We start from the raw sequence: 17,377 nt of genomic DNA, 5'->3' as shown, positions 1-17,377 counted from the left end.
GGAATATACTAAAAGTACAAATACAAATAAAAGATATTTGCAAGACATTTAAAAGATTGTTCTTTCCACAGTACAGCAGAAGCACCAACAAACATTTTAAAAGGCCTTTCAAATGTGTCCTGTGCTGAGAAATTTTGGAACTGAATTCCCTGTTTCAGACCAGAGGGCGGCATGCCCTCCCCTTTCGAGGCAGCAGGAATTTTCACCAGAACACAAATTCTCATCCTTTTCCAGATCTGGAGTTTCCCAGCCAAACCTTCAAACTGTAGATCTTTTGAATAACTGAGACATCTGCTGCAGGCTTTAGCAACTACACCCAAGTTTGCAGACCCAAGAGATACAGTGGGCATGCAAATCTGACATCTAAGTTAATGATCCAAAAGAACTGCCGTGCAGACTAGCACAGCATGTCTTGCTATTGCCCAACATCTTCCTGCAGCATAAACAATTTTAACTCAAAACCAGTGGACTAACTGAGGGCCTATTATGTAAAGTCTGTCGAGCGTGAGGAGCATTAAACAAAACTATTGTCTATTACGCTGCCTTAACTGCACAGGTAAAAGTCAAAGCTGTATCTGGATATAACTATAGATAGAATTTTTGGGGGTAAGTGCTGTGGGTTAACCCTGGTGGGTAGCTAAGTACTTGCATCCCCCCACCCCCCCCAAGTGGGATGGGGAAAGAGAAAAGCAAGAAGTAAAGCCAAGAAAATGTGTAGGTCAAGATAAAAATTGTTCAGTGACCACAAGAGACTTGGAAGAAGAGAGAAAGAAAACAAAACAAGTGATGCAAAGGCAATCATTAACCACCTCCCCTACACAGAATAATGCCCATCCAGTTCCCAAGACAGGGAAGGCTAACTCCCAAAATCCCCTCCTCTGCATTATCATTGCTGAGCATGATGCTACATGGCACTGACTATCCCTTCAGTCAGCTGGGGTCATCTGCCCAGTTGTGTCCCCTCCCAACCTCTTGTGCACCCCCCAAATCTATTCACTTGGAGGCAGAGTGAGGAACAGAGAAGACTGTGCAAACACTGCTCAGCAACAGCTAAAACATTACTGTGTTATCAGCATTGTTTTGCTCACAAATTTAAAGCACCATACCAGCTACTATGAAGAAAATTAACTCCATCCCAGCCAGACACCTGTTCCCCTCGTGAAGCAGGGATTTCTCCAAAGCTATGGAGTCTATGAAACACATAATGGTGTGGGGACACCCTAAGGTCTAGAAGTGCATTGTTCAGACCTTATCAATCACAGAAATAAAACAGAAACAAAACAAACAAAAAATCAAACAGACAACAAGATCTACTTTGTTTAGTTTTTTTATGACTCCTGAGACCACCAGCACAACCATGACAGCAAAATGAAGCACATTAATTTTTACTCACAGAATTAAAACAAAAGATTATACAGTTAAGTCAGAAACAATCTGCTCCAAACCCTACTGCTGCCAGTGGTCAAAATTTCCATTTACTTTACATGCCGTCAACTCTTATGTTACTGGGCTGGTCAGTGTCCCACTGAACTGCTTCAGTCAGACTGCTCTCAGAAGCAGGGCAGATTTAGAGTGGTTCCAATGCTAAGTTTTGATTCCCCTCGCTTCAGAAGATAATTTTGAAAACACAAATGGAGGCTGCCCAGAAAAGCCATTTGTCACTATTGAAAAATGTTGTGTTCCTTATGCCAGCTATCGGTCTCAAGAGGCCAGCTTGTGCTTTTTGAACATCTGAAGCTGGCAGTGCTAAAAACTTTAGAAATTTGAGAGTGAACCCGAGCCATTGGTTTTTCTGTCTGCATCTGCTTTACACTTTTTAAAAAGAGAAACTGCATGACAGTGTTAAATTCACAGGAAAAAAAGTACAAGGGCTACACAGCCATGCTTTTATTATTGTTAAGTTAAGCTTTAAGGATACATCCGTATGGCATTACTCAGTGGCAGAATAAAAATATTATTCTCTGGACACAGTAGATTTTCATAAAGCAAGCAGCAAACGAAGTACAGCAATCTTAGGAGCCTTGCATCTGAATTAAAAGAATGGTGACAAATAAGAATCCTATTTTCAGGAGATCTGACTTCTAAAGACTGTGCTTTCCTCAGTCCTATTAAGCAGATGAATCATTCCTTCTTCCTCGTTAACCCAAAAAGCAGACATTGCAAACTGACAATAGGCAGTGAGAGAAAAAGCCCAACAATGCATCTGGCTTTGGCTTTAGTTACAACTAAATACATTTCATCAGCATTCGAATAATTCATGTTTTCTCAACAGGAAACCTTAGGACTCTATTAGCTCTCGTTCAACAAAAGCATGCTGGCTCCAAGAGCATGATGCCACCAAGAAAGAACTGTCATGCCACCCCTTCTGCTACACCAGACGGACTCCAGCAGCCACGTGCCCACCACTGGCACGAACCGTGCAGGCAGCCCTGCGGTCACCCAGCAAAAGGACACTGCATTCTTCCAAATGACACTTCCCTCGTGACCTGATATAGGCATATGTGAATGTCAGGGCAGACCCAGTAAAAGAAGGAAAAATATAGGCTGACAAGGCTGTAAGAGGCCGTAACCATGGCAGTGCTCTGCCTGCTAGCCAGTTTTACCTGTTTTCCTGACAACAACAGCTACCAAAGACATATTTAGAGAACACAGACTCCTTTGAATGTGTATAAGCCTAACCTTGACAGTGAAAAGCAGGGAAAAATGTACTTCTCTCAGTTTTCCACTGAATGCTGAAAAGTCAAATGAAAAATCTGGAAATCACCTGTACTTTCAGAGGAGGCCCTGAAGAAACAGCAGAGACAAAAATGAACAGCTTTTAACTGACCAGGCTACAAGCAGAGACATTTGGAAAGCTCCTGTAGAAGAGAGGAAAGAAGCTGAGATTTAGACATGGACATCCTCATGGATCTGTTTAGTCTGAAAAACGTCACAGTGGTATCACAACTATCTGAACAATAATTTAGTTGAATATTCAGCCAGTGTCTCACGAAGAGAGATACTGAAGAAGGTGAACATGAACATGAAGATCTCATGTTCAGCCCTGGCAAAATGTGAGCTCATGTTGGAGAAACTGGTCAACTCAAATGAAGAGCCTATAATTTAGACAGCTTCTCATTAGACATCCCTACCATTAGGGATATATTCAGATAAATAGATGGAGATAGCCTATCTATAGATAGATTCTCACTCAGCCCTATGAAACAAGAAAAAAAATAAAATTCTGTAAGAAGTCACATTACCAGATTTGTAACAGACCTTGGAAGTGCCAAAGACCCTTTGCTCCCAGTAAAAGCCAGCACCACTTGGAAAATGATGAATGAGATTCTAGAGCAGATTTGGATTAGATTAGGGTAATCAGAGCAGAATAGTGATAGCTTCTTATCAGTTATTACGTTGTCCTGAACTCAGCACAAATTGGACCAAATGAAGTTTCTTTACTGCTTCTGGGCTCTATAGCCAGTGAGTGTCCTATACATCACAGTACTCCAAAGATAAAGACAGCATGCATCTCTGGAGCTGTTTGCCTCTAAGAAGACAAAGCAAACCATTTCCCAGGTAGAATAGAGAGAAAACTTTATTGGGTTGTTTCAGTCTGAACTGGAGACATGTACACAACCTCCATCACTGGACACAAGCAATCCTCAACACCACTTACAGAGTTTTGCTTCTCCAGATACCCTTCCTTCCTAAGTGTTCAGGCAGAAGTAGTACTAGAGGAATTCAAGCTACTGTTCTGTAGCTCCACCGGTGCAGTGCCACACTGAATCAGTACACCTTGACAGCACAAAGCACCTCTCACTATTGAGAAAGGATTCTCACCTAAACTGGGTCTAGTGTGCAAGAACTATTTCCGTATTTTAGAAGCCAGCTGTGAGACTTCTGAGTTCTGGCTGTGCTTCCAAAAGATGTTAAATGGCTGGGGTGAGAGAGCAGAGAATGAGACAGAATATCCCAGGCTGCACTTCATTTTATACCAAGCTTTTCCCTGGAAATGTGCTCTGTAGTAAACTGATGAATGTAGGGCACAGACATTGTCAGAAACAAGACAAACATCCTTATCAACATTTGGCAAATGCAGCTCAGGGCTCGATTAGCACGGATGTCTCAACTCAAAGGCCTGTTAACACCTCAAACACCACATACAAACCAGATAGGGAAGACGTGTGCAAGGTCTGAATGAAACAAGGGATATAAGTGGAATACACACACAACAAGAGTCTGGGCAAGGGCTCTGTTCTGGGCATATCTGGCCAGTATGACCTCCCGAGGTCCTCCTTTTTCAGATTACCACTGTATGTTGCTTTCTGTTTGTGCAAACTGTCAGAAAGCAATTGCTATTAATAACAAAGCCCAGCTACCTGATGTCTCCAGCTAGCCACGTACCAAACTCACAGCTGACACAGCTTGGCAGCTCAGTTCTTTGGATGCGTGACCACCAAACAGGACTACAGAAACGGGACCCAAACCCAGCCAGAAGTTGGGCCTGACCTGCTGATGAGCAGAAAACCATGCAAAACCACAATACGTGGACATTGAAATGTTACCGATCTTTACAGCAGGGATTTGTGGTTCACTTGCACACAGGAAAGGTACCAGGCAAGGAAGTGACACAGCAAGGAAATGGACATCAGAAGCACATCACCAGGAACAAGACAACACCTTTCACAAAAAGAGATGGGTGCACACACCCCAGGACACCAGCTCTGCACCTACTTTAGACCCTGGGAAACCCATGGACAGGGCAACAGAAACCTGACAGACCAGCATGACATTCTATGGGATGGAATATCCCTTTGGACAGTTCGGGTTAGCTGTCCCAGCTGTGTCCCCTGCTAGCTTCCTGTGCCCCCACCCAGCCTCCCCACTGGTGGGACAAGCTGATAAATGCTTGACTTAGGATAAGCACTGCTTAGCAACAACAAAAACATCAGTGTTTTATCAACATTATTCTCATCCTAAATCCAAAGCACAGCACCGTACCAGCTATTAGGAAGAAAATTAACTCTATCCCAGCCAAAACCAGATGACACCTCAGAACATCCTTCCTCCTTTCCTTGCAAGCTGAACTCAGGCCAAACACATGTGACTAGCCTTCCTTGAAGACTGCTTCACAGCTTGCAGCAGCAACAGGTCTGTGGCCTTGCTCCCCAGCACATCCTGTTTTGTTAAAGGAAACAAAACAGGCTTCTTTGCCTTCAGCTTCAAAAGATTTTTCCTTCTTTGTAACCTACCAATAACAAATTATACCTAAGAAAACATAAGGTTGAGCCATGTCTGGAGTTGCTTTTTCAAGAAACACATCTGCTTATACATACAAATACCTATGATTTACAGTAAATTAAGAAAATACTTGCATTTTCCATTTTATATACAAAAAAATTATGCAAAAGAATGTTCAATATTCTGTTCGCACAGTGTCATTACTGTGTCAACACCAAAACCACCGAAACCTCACAAGAATGGGAAAAGTTAACCTTTCTGTTTCTCTCTGAAACAACAATCTTGAAATCCCTAGTCTAGCTCAGACATACAAGACCTAACTCAGTCCAAGAGGGAGATGTTTACACTGCTGGAGTTGTTTGCTCAGCCTAGCAATGTTCCTGTCATCATTATCCTGCTCTCCTTTGCACTGGTGTGGCCTCACCTTGAATACTGTGTGCAGTTTCAGGCACCACAAAATAAAAAAGACATTAAGCTGTTAGGGAGCATCCAAAGGACCGCAAGGATTGTGACAGGTCTGAAGACGAAGCTGTATGGGGAGTGGCTGAGGTCACTTGGTTCGTAGTCTGGAGGAGACTGAGGGGACATCTCGTTGCAGTCTGCAGCTTCCTCGTGAGGGGAAGAGGAAGGGCAGGCACTGATCTCTTCTCTGTGGTGCCCAGTAACAGGACCTGGGGGAATGGCCCGAAGCTGAGTCAGGGGAGGTTTAGAATGGATACCAGAAAGAGGTTCCCCAGCGAAGTGGTCACAGCACCAAGCCTGTCTCAGTTAAGAGGCATTTGGACAACACTCTCAGGCACATGGTGTGATTATAAGGGTGGGTGTCCTGTGCGGGGCCAGGACTTGGACTCGATGATCCTGAAAGGCTCTTCCAACTCAGCATTTCTTATGATTCTATGACCAGGTAAGAGAAACAGCAACCAACAGCCTGCATATTTCCTTTGTATAGATTCACTCCAGAGGGTATTGACTCTGGAATGAGTTAAAAACAAACAAAAAATACCCCAAGACCAAAACACCAAGATTGCCCTAACACCAAGGTTTTCAAGTGCGTGCAGGTCACAGCCAATGCTTGACAAATCTTAATTGCATGTTGGTAAAAAAACACTGGTCGGAAATACTCCCTCTGGCATGTTTTCACGGGAAAGCAAAGCCTCTTCTCATTCGCAATAAATCTGAAGTTAATTCTCTGTAAATCGCCAAAAAAAAAAAAAATACAAAAGCTGGTGAGAGATCCTTTTGCATTTATTCTTTTGCAGTGCACACTGTGCTCAAACTCCTTTCCAGTTGAAAAAGTCTGTTTTGTTAAGTGACCACTCCACGACCTTGTAGAAGAGTTTTGCTTTTCAGGGAAAGGATCCAAAACCACTGAAGACAATGCTTCGCTCCGGGCTACGCTAAAGGAGTTCTCCCTCTTCTTTTCAAGCACGGACACGGCATCACATCTCCCCCAGCTCCTCCGCGCAAACCGTACCAGGCCAACACACACTCCCAGATGCCCGGCCGGAGCAAGAATGCACTCTTCCCCTTCTCTTTCAACCACCCCACACATTCCCTGGCAGGCTTCCCAACCAGCACAGCCACCCCCGCTGCCCACACGCCAAACCCCGCACCCACGCTCCTCCTCGGGGCAGCACGTCCCCTCTCCGGAACTGCTCCAATATGCAGGAAGCTCCCACCAGCTCCACCGAGATGGGAAGCCACCCCCAGGAGGCCGCGGCTGCCCCCGCGCTGCACGAAGCACCGATGGAGCAGCGCGGGGGGCGCGGGCAGCTCCCGCCGCGGCTCGCCCGCCGCACCCCGGCATCCCGCACGGAGCGGCGGGCGGCCGATGCCCGCGCCCGCCTTACCGGGGAAGTGAGGGGAGTACAAGGGGTCGCCAAGGAAGCGCATCTACCTGCCGGCCCGTTCCCCGCCGCCGCCGGGGCGCGCTCCGCTTGTCGCCCTTAAACTCTCCGCCCCGCGTCCCGCCCCCGCCGCCCGCGTCACCGGGGAAGGGGGGGAATTGAAACAAATCCATCGCCCTCGGGAAATCGAAACGAGACCGCCCCGCCCGCGGGGGATGTCCCCCCCCGCCGCCCCGACCCGCAGTGGGGGTGGGTGGTACCAGGAGTCCATTTGCGCGGCGGAGCGTTCAGGAAGTGGCTTTGGGATGGGTTTGGGCTCCCTCCGCAGCGGGAAGTGTAGAAAGTGCCATTTTTTAAAATGACGTTAGCGGTGCTTTCAGGATACTTGGAAAATCAGCGTTCGTCTGCGCCAGGGGCACCCCGCGTCCTGAGGCGCCGTGCTGTCCCTCTGGCTTCTCACGGCAGCCCCCGCGCAGAGGAAGCTGTGGCTGCTTTGGTCTTCCACTGTGCAGGGATCACCTGGGGAATGAAGGCTTGTCCTCCTGCGATGCAATTGTTTGCTAATTAATCGTTTCCCGTGGTCTTTTCACACTGTGAAAAGCGGCTCAATAAGCCAAAGATGAGTACTTCGCAGGAGATCGATCGTTCAATAATTCACCTCCCTGTGAATCACGTTTCTAAGCGAGTTTTTCTCTGGCATTGAGTATTATCGCCTGCACGTCTTCCTCTGTATTCGGGAGGGCTGGGATGGAGTTAATTTCGCCGCCAGCAGCCCCCACCGTGCTGTGCTTTGCTTTGGGAGCTAAAAAGTGTTGATAACACACCGGTGCTTTGGCCACTCATCTCTCCAGCATTCCTCCCTCACCAGTAGGCTGCGGGTGGGCAAGATCTTGGGAGGGGACACAGCCAGGACAGCTGGCCCAAACTGGCCAAAAGGATATTCCAGAACATATGACGCTTATTCAAATATAAAAGCTAATTGCAAAGAGTATGAAGGTGGGGCATTCATTATTTACATTTGCCTTCCAAAGCAACCACTACACACGCTGAAGCCCTGCCTCCCAGGACATGGCCGGATGTTGCTTGCTGATGGGAAGTTGAGAGTAATCTTTTGGAGTTTTTTACCTTTGCTTGAGCTTCCACTTTAATAAACTGCCTTTATGTTGACCCATTAGGGTTTTTTCCATGTTAGTTTCTTCCCCCTCCATCCTGCTTAGGAGGGGAGTGACAGAGCAGCTTGATGGCCTCTTGATTTCCCGACAAAATGAACCCATCACAGTCCTTTTGATACCCAATATGGGGCATGAAATAACAAGAGTTTTATAAGAAGTGTGCTACAGCTGTATGGTTATTCAGCATCAAGCTCCTATGCAGGTCACAGAGATTGTTGGCTGCACTGCTTATTTCTTCATTCAGTTGAGCTTGAGAACATGTTAATAAAAACAATGGTTCTGTCCTTTGCCCTGGTATTTCTGGCCTTGCTCTTCTGGAGGAAGTATCTGGTGGAAACATTGGCTTTCACAGGTAGTAAAATGTAAGAAATATTATGTATCAGAATATGTTAGGAAATATTATGTGCAAATACATTAAGAATAACTTTGCTATGCAGATATTAACTAGTTAACATTGTAACTAGGGTCGAAGTTACAAGATGCTTATATAGCTTGAGTTATAAGATACCAATATAACCCGAATCATGACTTTCTGTACAATGTAATAGCTAGTATTATCGCTTAATGCTTAAATAAATGGCAACTCACCAGGTGAATAATCTCAAAAATAGACAAGTATCGCTATATTGGGAAGCAGCAGGATGTACTAATGAGAAATTGGCAAATGTAAAGTCAGTTAGCCACAAAATGGGGAATTTAAACCAGTTAGATCCAGAAAGACCAAGGAACACCATAACTGTGCATGCTCTGAAGACAAGGTTGAAAAGTTCAGATGAGAGGAAGACCTTGAGCCTTCATCGAAGAAGACCCCTGAAGACCCCCACGATCACATTATGCATGCTCTAAAAGACAGACTGGGGGAGGAACTATGTTAATCCCTTCTAAGAAAATGTAAATCAGTTCTTAGAAAAATTATGCATAGGCATTGTGGTTTATTAATATGTATAATGTTAAAGCATATAAACTGGAAGTTTGTGTAAGTTTGTGTGCCTCTGGCCACAGCCAAGCACCCAGCACTGTCAGTTTTGCTCTAAGTGACCCTTGTCCCCTATCATCCCTTATTAAATATATAAAACCCCAAAATCAGGAGTGGGCTTCGTTTCTCACAACGAGGAAATACGTATCTCCCTCCATACCCGGGAATGATGCAGATGTTTTTATTGTCCCGGCTTCTGAGGTCCTTGTTCATCCTAACATGAGCTGTTTAATACTACTAATTAACACTGTTAGCATATTTTGGGGTTTGTGGAATCTGATATCATCCTGATCTAGGAGAAGACAATTTTTGGATGAAGTGATACTGAAATGTGCCCTGAGACAGCTGGTTCTGGGGTGGCAGGGTGTGTGGAAGGATTTGGGCAGATTCCTGGGGCAGTTATCACCTACTAAATCCTGGAAATTCATACCTGAAGAGGCAGGTTACCCTGGCAAATTGATGTGCCACAAACGGATAGAAAGGTGCCTTGCCTATCCCAGTGAAAACCAGCAGCTTCTAGTACTGTACTGGGTCCTGGCCTGTGCCTATGGAGCCAGTTCAGTACTCTCAGAGGAATGTGGTTGAGACAGGAACAACTACACCAACTCTCCCAGTACTGAAAAAGAAACAGTGGAGGAAGAAATAAATGGATCCATATTGTCAATTAGTAAAGGAGGAGGAGGAAGAGTAAAGGTCTGATCAAGAAGCTGGTCCTTTGACAAATGGTAGGAAAAATGGGTGCTAATGTCTTCACAAATGGCTCTATCTGGAAGATTGGGTTTGGGCTCTTCACTAATGGTAGAAGAAGTGGGTTTTAATGTCTTCACTAATGCCTAGGTGTGAAAGAACTTTACCACAGAAGTAAAAGGCCTTGGTAGGCATTGGTGTACAGTGTACTCTGGTGTCATCAGGCTACAGGGGCACAGAACACATCGGGATCTCTTCAGTGATCGAGGGGTGCCAAGAATTGTCTGTATAGAAGGCAGAGTAACCAGTATGCATACTACAACCCTACTTCCCGGGAAGTGTCTGGATATTGCCTGCTGGGACATAGAGAACAAATAGTTCGTTATCCTTTGCTTCTGCACTCAGCCATTGTTTTTGCTTTATTAAACTGACTTTGTCTTGACCCGTGAGGGTTTTTCACCACTTTATTCCCCACCTCCATTCCTGCTGAGGACTGATAGAGTGGCTTTGGTGGTCACCTGGTACCCAGCCAAGGTCAACTCATCCCGTTCTCATTAAAAAATGGATTTCTGCTACTCATCCATCTTCTGCACTGAGATTTCATATAAATTACCCTGCTACCCATTAAGGGACTAGAGAAATGAAGTAATACTAACCTTGGCACAGATGGTTTTGTATCACCTGGCTCCTAGTGGAGTGCATCAAAATAACAGGCAAGGCCACTTTTAAAGAAGGCAGTGAAAATACAGCCGAAATTTGTTTGTAGCTGCATCCACACAAGGTGGGAAAAGTACAGTGTAATCTTGTTTCTTAAGTGACTTGAAGAAATCAAAGTACATGGGTGGAATTTTGGAGTTCTTAATCAGGCAAAAGTGCCTGCGTGAATCAACACGATATAAATGTTGAGAGGAGTGAGTGGCTGAGGGATACTAATGTAGGAATGAGTGGCTGATGGATGCTAATATATCTGGAATTTCATGTAACCTGTAAGGCCCCAAAAAAACTTGCTAGATGAGACTTTTAGAAGGGCTTAAAGTTGTTCATGTACTCTTGAGTTAGGCGCATGAGAGAAATACTGACAAAATATGCTCAAAAGCTCAAAACAACAAAAAATACTTTACTGGCCACTTTAGAAAATCAGAGGACTTTAGCAAAACATTTAAAGCAGCATTCAGCCAACATGAAACACTTCCCAAAGCATTAACTTGGCCCATTCAACTTAGCAAACTCTAAGCCTGTTCAGTTTTAAGTTACTCAAAAATTACAAGAGGAAATTAGAAGAAGTAGAGAGAAAGACAGAAAAGATAGAGAAAAGGACACATACAGCTACCCACAACTGGGTTCCAGCCGTGTTCAGATAGAAGTTCCAAGAGGAGATAGGGTCAAGACATACGCTTGCCTCATGTTCAGCTTTAAATACACCTTGGCCTTCCTGGGTCCTTCCCCCGAGTCTTCTGGTCATTTGGTCACTCTGGAGCTGGGTTAGGGGCTCCAGAGGCAGGTGTGGAGATTTCCTCTGCTGTGCCAGGGACTGGCAGGCACTGTTGGGCTGGGATACAGGCTCTAGAGCAGGAGGGGTGTACAGGGTAGTGCACTGCCTCGCCAAGGCAAGGCTCAACTGCCCCTTCCCCCATACACATGCACCCCAAAATGTCTCGAGACATCAATCTTTACAGTCTCTGACACCTCTAAACTCCCCATCATTGTTATTTAGGGATGTGCAGACAGAGAAACCAAGGACCAACCATTTTAATACCAATGCAGAAAGTGGAACTCTTGCTTTTTGACTCAGCAGGGACTCTGACCTAAACACTGACACAACAGTCTTTGCCACATCTGTTGGCATGCTGTGGGTGTGTTTGTCAAAACAGTCATGAGACAGAAAACTAAACTCTTTTTTTTTATAACTCAGTGAAAATGAAACTTGGCAGCGTGCAAGCCTCTCTGGGTGCAGCAGGGCGTTTCCTTCTCATGCAGTATGTCATCTGTATTGCCAGTGAATTACTGAGTCTGCAAATTACTGCATTTCCTGATCTATATGAGAAGAGAAGCAGCAGAAACTGGAAGGGGTGGACCCACTTGGGGAGGCAGTACTGTATGTAAGCAGTAAGGGGTTAGGTGTACTGGTTGATACGGGATGCTCATAAAGAGCAGAGAGCACTGGGAGGAGGTGCTCATAAAGCCCAGTAAGGCAGCAGAAAATTATGTATAAAGCCCTTTGTACATAGTTCCTAAATCCCTTCTGTTGTCACTGTAGAGGTGTCCGTGTGGGTAAATTTCTAAGGGAAAACATTTCTTTTGCATGGGAGATTGAGTAATAGATCCCCCAAATTCCTTGTGTACCTGTATATCAGAGCTTATGGTGCAGGTGCATCCATTGCATGGAAGGGATGGGTCTTGGCATAGTGCTACCAATCCTACTTTTTATCTCTGCTTCTTTTTCAATGATGGGAAAACCTCACTTTGAGGGGAAGAATACCCTTCATAACACATCCAGGAAAGAGAATTGCAGTGCATGTCGCAGGCCTTGGGTCATGTTGAGCTTGGCAGAGCTACTCCACCAGCAGCTCTCACTCTCCTGTGCAGTCAGCATCTGCTGGCTCCTGAGAGTACAGTGCCAAGCCTGCATCAGATATTGCTGTGTCTTATCACAGACCTTCACTGGTGTGAGGCAGACTCAGCTCTCAGGTGAAGGCACTGTATCTATTGCAGTGGCAACATGCGCCTGACACCAGCACAACTGGACCTGGGAAACAAACATCACTCCCTCTCCCCTGAGGACAAACCACACCATACTTCAGGGCCTGGGGGCGCCCACCAGCCTCAAGAGACCTGACCAATCTCACCTGGGGCACCCTTTGGCCCATGTGATACCAAAAAAGTTTAATTCAATTTCTACTGTAACTGTGAGCTTTTAGTAGAAAGACACTGTGACTGAGAACTTTTAGCAGAGAAGACACTGGGTCTGCGGACCTTTAGCAGAGAAGCGAGGCATGCAGAAATTATTCTCCATGCAAGGACATAGGAAGATAAAGAGGGGACATCTGGCTAAGGAATACAGCTGAAGCCAAAACGAAGACTGAGTTTGGGAACTTGGGGAACATGGTTTTTTATGGTAATGGCCAAATTATAATAGGCATGTAGCAACTGTATATTAGCAACACACTTGTAACAATCAGGGGAATGCTAGGAGGAGTGATCCCCCCATGCCTTCCAGGCATCTAAATAAATGATGCCCTCTTTAACACAAAAAAATTGGTGTTAAGGTGTCTTATTCCAGTTTTTGGAGATTTGGTAACACATGGGCCTGGCAATCCCAGGGCTGAATCTGACCCTAGTTCCCCATCACCAAGCCTATTTCTGACCCATGCCAGCAGGCAGATATCCCAGCCTGGCCTCAGCCCATCCCCATGGGCCCTGGGCTGGGGGCTGTGCCTGGCTTTTCCCCATCCTGCCACCTCCCTCACTGAAGGCAGCAGAATGGACCCTGGCTGAGGAAGCCTCTGCTTCACCTGTCCCTTGGGGATCTCCACATGTCCCAAACCCTTGGGAAGGAACTGGCCCCTGCTGCTTCCTGATACCATACATGGAAAAACATGTATTTCCTGGTATGTATATTTCTTGTGCCCCACACAAGACAGCTAGGTAACAAAAATACACCTGCCATAAACAATATCTCCAGCTATTACAGCTATGAGGGCAAAAGTTTGTGGTGTAGGTGTGGTTTTGCGGAAAGCTGCATCTTCCACCAGCATGATTATTTCAGGATGTTTAATTGACTTTAAAAGCCTATCTCCAAACTGATGTAGTAATACTGGTGATGGACTTCTGCTTGCCATGGTTTATTTCTGAGGTCAAGAAACAGGTTACAGAGAAATCAGGTGCTTCAGAATAACAGCTTTAAAAGAACTTTTAATTAAGCACATAACAATTAAAGGACAGTGCAACTGACGGCAAATACATGCTGTCTTGGGGTGACCTTATGATGTGTATCCCATATCGCTGCCTATGCCCAGAAATTAATTTTTTTTTCCTGAACCTGGTGGGGGAGGAGTGGTTGTGCCTTCTCTCAGAGGATATATTTCTAAATTTGGCCAAACCAGAACACATGCCTAAGTTTTTATTTTGCTGCTTGTTGCCCTAATGCTGAAAAATCAAAGATGCAAAGGCATCTCTCCTGTCTAATGCTTCTTCCACATTATCCTTCTCTGTTACTCCTTTTCATTAGAGCCCAACTGCTTAACCATGCCTGTCCCAGAATCATATAGGCCAGTACACTGGTAAACCACCTGAAGGACTATTTATCCCCCATGAAGAAGTCTGTATGATTGTACAGTTGTCAGTGATGCACACACAATCTCTGGTGCTCTTTCCAAGACAAAGCTTTTTGTTCCTCTTGTGTCTGCTACCAACACAGCCATTCTCCAGTCCTATTCTTTACACACATAAAACAGTTGTGGCACAGTATGTCCTAAGTGGGGACTGGAGTCCTGTGGCAGCAAGAATTGTGTATCCTGTTAGTAAAGCAGTATAATCTGTTGTGCATGCCAAGACTTCTAGCAATGTCTCTTAGCTAGGCTTTAACCCAGCTATTGACAGGAGCATTGAAACTGCACAGCAATAAAGCTCACTGAGTATCACAGAAATAGTTACCTCCCTTTGCTGTTTTTATTTCTGGCTGCTAAACAATTTGGAATAACCCAGCCAGTTCAGACTGCTTACATAAAGTGTAGTCACTCCTGTGGAAGCAGTTAGAATAATTCTACAGAGACAAGTGAGGGACGAAGAATGGGCAGGGAGAGCAATAAGTGTAACCAGGGCAAAGAAACATGCTCCTTCTGCACCTGTCACCTCAGCCTATTTGTTTTGAAGGCAAAAGAGCTGAGCAAGGAGGAGTGAGGGCAAAAGAAGAAATAGAAAGGTGGAGAATAGAGGAGATGATGAAGGTTTTGGGAAAGGCACTTCTTGAGGCTCATTGGTGCGGGCTGGGACTGGTAAGTCTCCCCAGTGTGGTGCCTGAAAGAATCTGGAGAATTGGCAACCAACAGCTGGCAGCAGCAGAACAAACAAAACCACAAGGCTTGTGGTCAGAGATGAGTTATCCTGGAAAAAAACTGAAAAAATAGAACAAAGATACATGGGTTTGTACTCTTGTTTTGAATTAAATTTCCCCAGCTCTTGTTCAGGTAATTTTGGGTCAGTAACTTCAGACTCATGTCCTTGTTGCTTCCATCCTAGTATGTTCTAATGGGGTGCAGACACCTGTGTGTGGTTGTTACGACCCACTGCAGAAGGCAAAGGTAACCCAAGTTGTTGGTAATAGATCCCTTGGGGCAGATTAGAGTGAAAAATGGCTAAATGGTTGGTGTTGGTAAATATACATATGTTGGGTTTATTATAGTACAATTTGGTTGCAAAGAAAAACAGAAATATAGCCATTTTGGTTGTTTTTATTATCTATAGTAATATAACAACATGGAAGCATCGCAATATGAAAGTGCAACATCATCACCTAAGGACATGCACAAAGGAGGAGAAAGAGAGAGAGAGAAAGGATGAAGGGGTGAGGCTCTCTCCACCTGTAGGCCCAGGGACAAGACCTGGTTGCTGTGCAGTCTTGGTCAAAGTGGTAGTTGCAGACCAGATCCATCGGGTGGGGGTGAAGTCCCAAAGAAATAGTGGGGAAAAATCCCCAGGAAAATCTGAGGAAGAGAAGGAGCCCCACAACCCAGTGGTTTGTGCAAGTCAGGACAACTTAGACAACACATGACAAGAGGCACCATCCAATCTCTAAGGATTATCTCCTAACTCATTCATAGCCCATCATTCACCCTGTGTTTTATCAGATCAGAGATTAGCCATTACACACCCAAAAGCTCACCTCCTCCATTTCAGGAAAGCACCCTGGCTTCTCCACTAATGAGGGAACGTTTTGAGTCATTATCCCTCAGCAGTTCAGTCTCTCACAATTGTGTGATATGCAAATGCCAACTCCCTGAGATCACTAAGACTGGATGAAGCCAATTGTGAAAATAACAGTAGCAGAGGGTTATCAGGTGCTCTGAAGCACGAAGACCAAGTTTAAATCAGCAAAGAACATGTCCATCTACTACACCAAGGACTGGACGGGATTTTAGCAAGAGAGAGTGGCATTGAGCCTTACTTCATGAGAAACAGAGGTGACTGTCTGGTGACACAAAGGAAGATGATCGCTCCTAGGAAGAGATGTCCAAAGGTCAGGAGATGTTTATGTATCAGGAAACTAGTCAAGAATCTGTGCACATTTACTAGGGCAGCTAATTCAAATATGTTCCAATCCACATCTCAGCCCGAGCATGCTTCTGGCAGCACACCAGGAGAGACTGGCAGGATTTTCTATGTTTTTGTAATGACTATGTGTCAAGTTTTAAGCAGGAGGTATTTGTTTTTAGTGACCACAGTGGGCACCGCCATCATGGGTTCAAAAGTGCAAGCAGTTTTTCTAAATTTCTCTTGTCCCCTTTTGTGATTCAAACTCTCAAAACGAATCCTTGACAAAGACTGCTAAAAAGGACACCTTCTGCCACCCATCCTCCAGGACCTTGCAGTGGAGCCAGTGTGATCACCTCCATCCCAGGGGTACAGCGTGGCTGATGTAGCCATTCCTGCACAAATGAGCATCTGTGCAGGACATTTCCTCCAGCTGTAGGACTGCTTGCTTGGTCTGTATCTTGACTTTTGTCTTGTTCTGGAGATGCTGGCAGGATTTACTCTTCCTGAATTACATACTTTTTACCAAGCACTACACCCAACCCTCTCATTCACAGAGGAAGTTGTGAAAAACTTTGCTGATGTGTCCATTCCAGTTTGTCAAAAAAAGAGCCTCATCTGAAAAAAGGCCTATGTGTTTTACACAGTTACTGTCATACTACTAGAGGAAGACAATATAGCTGTGATATACTCTGATTACCTTCAAAAATAGCAGGGATCGCTTTAATTTAGCATCTGAATACTACTTATTCAAAGGTCTCAGAAAGATTTCCACAGCTCTTTTAACTCCTACAGGCTTACAGAACTGTTTCATTATATTTTTCATTATAGCACAAGCAGGCGACCAATTCTGAATTACCTGCTGCAGATAATTTTATCTAAAATCCCCAGAAATTTCTGCAGAATACGACACAAATGTTTTGTGTATCTGGAGGTCATGGTGTTCTTACAGTTATGGAATATAGCCCATATTGCATTAAGGGATCTCCCTCTGTTTGGGTTTGTAGCTATTTGCTTTAGGCTTTCTTGTTATTGGTGCATGGTGTCTCCACACAAGAGAAACTCAGAAGTGAAAATTTGGCAGAGCTGAGGGAAGTCCATGGTGCTTTTTCTACTGTTGATGTCCATTAAAAATACAATAAATATCCTGAGAACAGTGGTAAAATTTTTCCAGACCTTGCCCAGTACCTGAATCACCTATATCCTAAAATGTGACTTGTAGA

At 44.8% G+C, this 17,377-nt stretch overlaps 1 protein-coding gene across 1 annotated transcript in view; it reads right to left on the bottom strand.

Annotated features, from left to right (window-relative positions):
• The window catches only part of TRANK1 (tetratricopeptide repeat and ankyrin repeat containing 1), a 49,512-nt gene extending 42,362 nt beyond the window's left edge, over positions 1-7,150 (bottom strand). Inside the window, exon 1 of the mRNA XM_069007653.1 lies at positions 7,121-7,150. The gene's annotated coding sequence lies outside the window, so the exon portion shown is untranslated. The remainder of the gene's footprint in view (positions 1-7,120) is intronic.
• Between the last annotated feature and the right edge of the window lie 10,227 nt (positions 7,151-17,377).

Source organism: Aphelocoma coerulescens, chromosome 2 (assembly GCF_041296385.1).
Source record: "Aphelocoma coerulescens isolate FSJ_1873_10779 chromosome 2, UR_Acoe_1.0, whole genome shotgun sequence".
Lineage (NCBI taxonomy): Eukaryota > Metazoa > Chordata > Aves > Passeriformes > Corvidae > Aphelocoma > Aphelocoma coerulescens.
The sequence above is the reverse complement of the archived record's forward strand: the minus strand, read 5'-3'. Positions and strand labels throughout refer to the sequence as shown.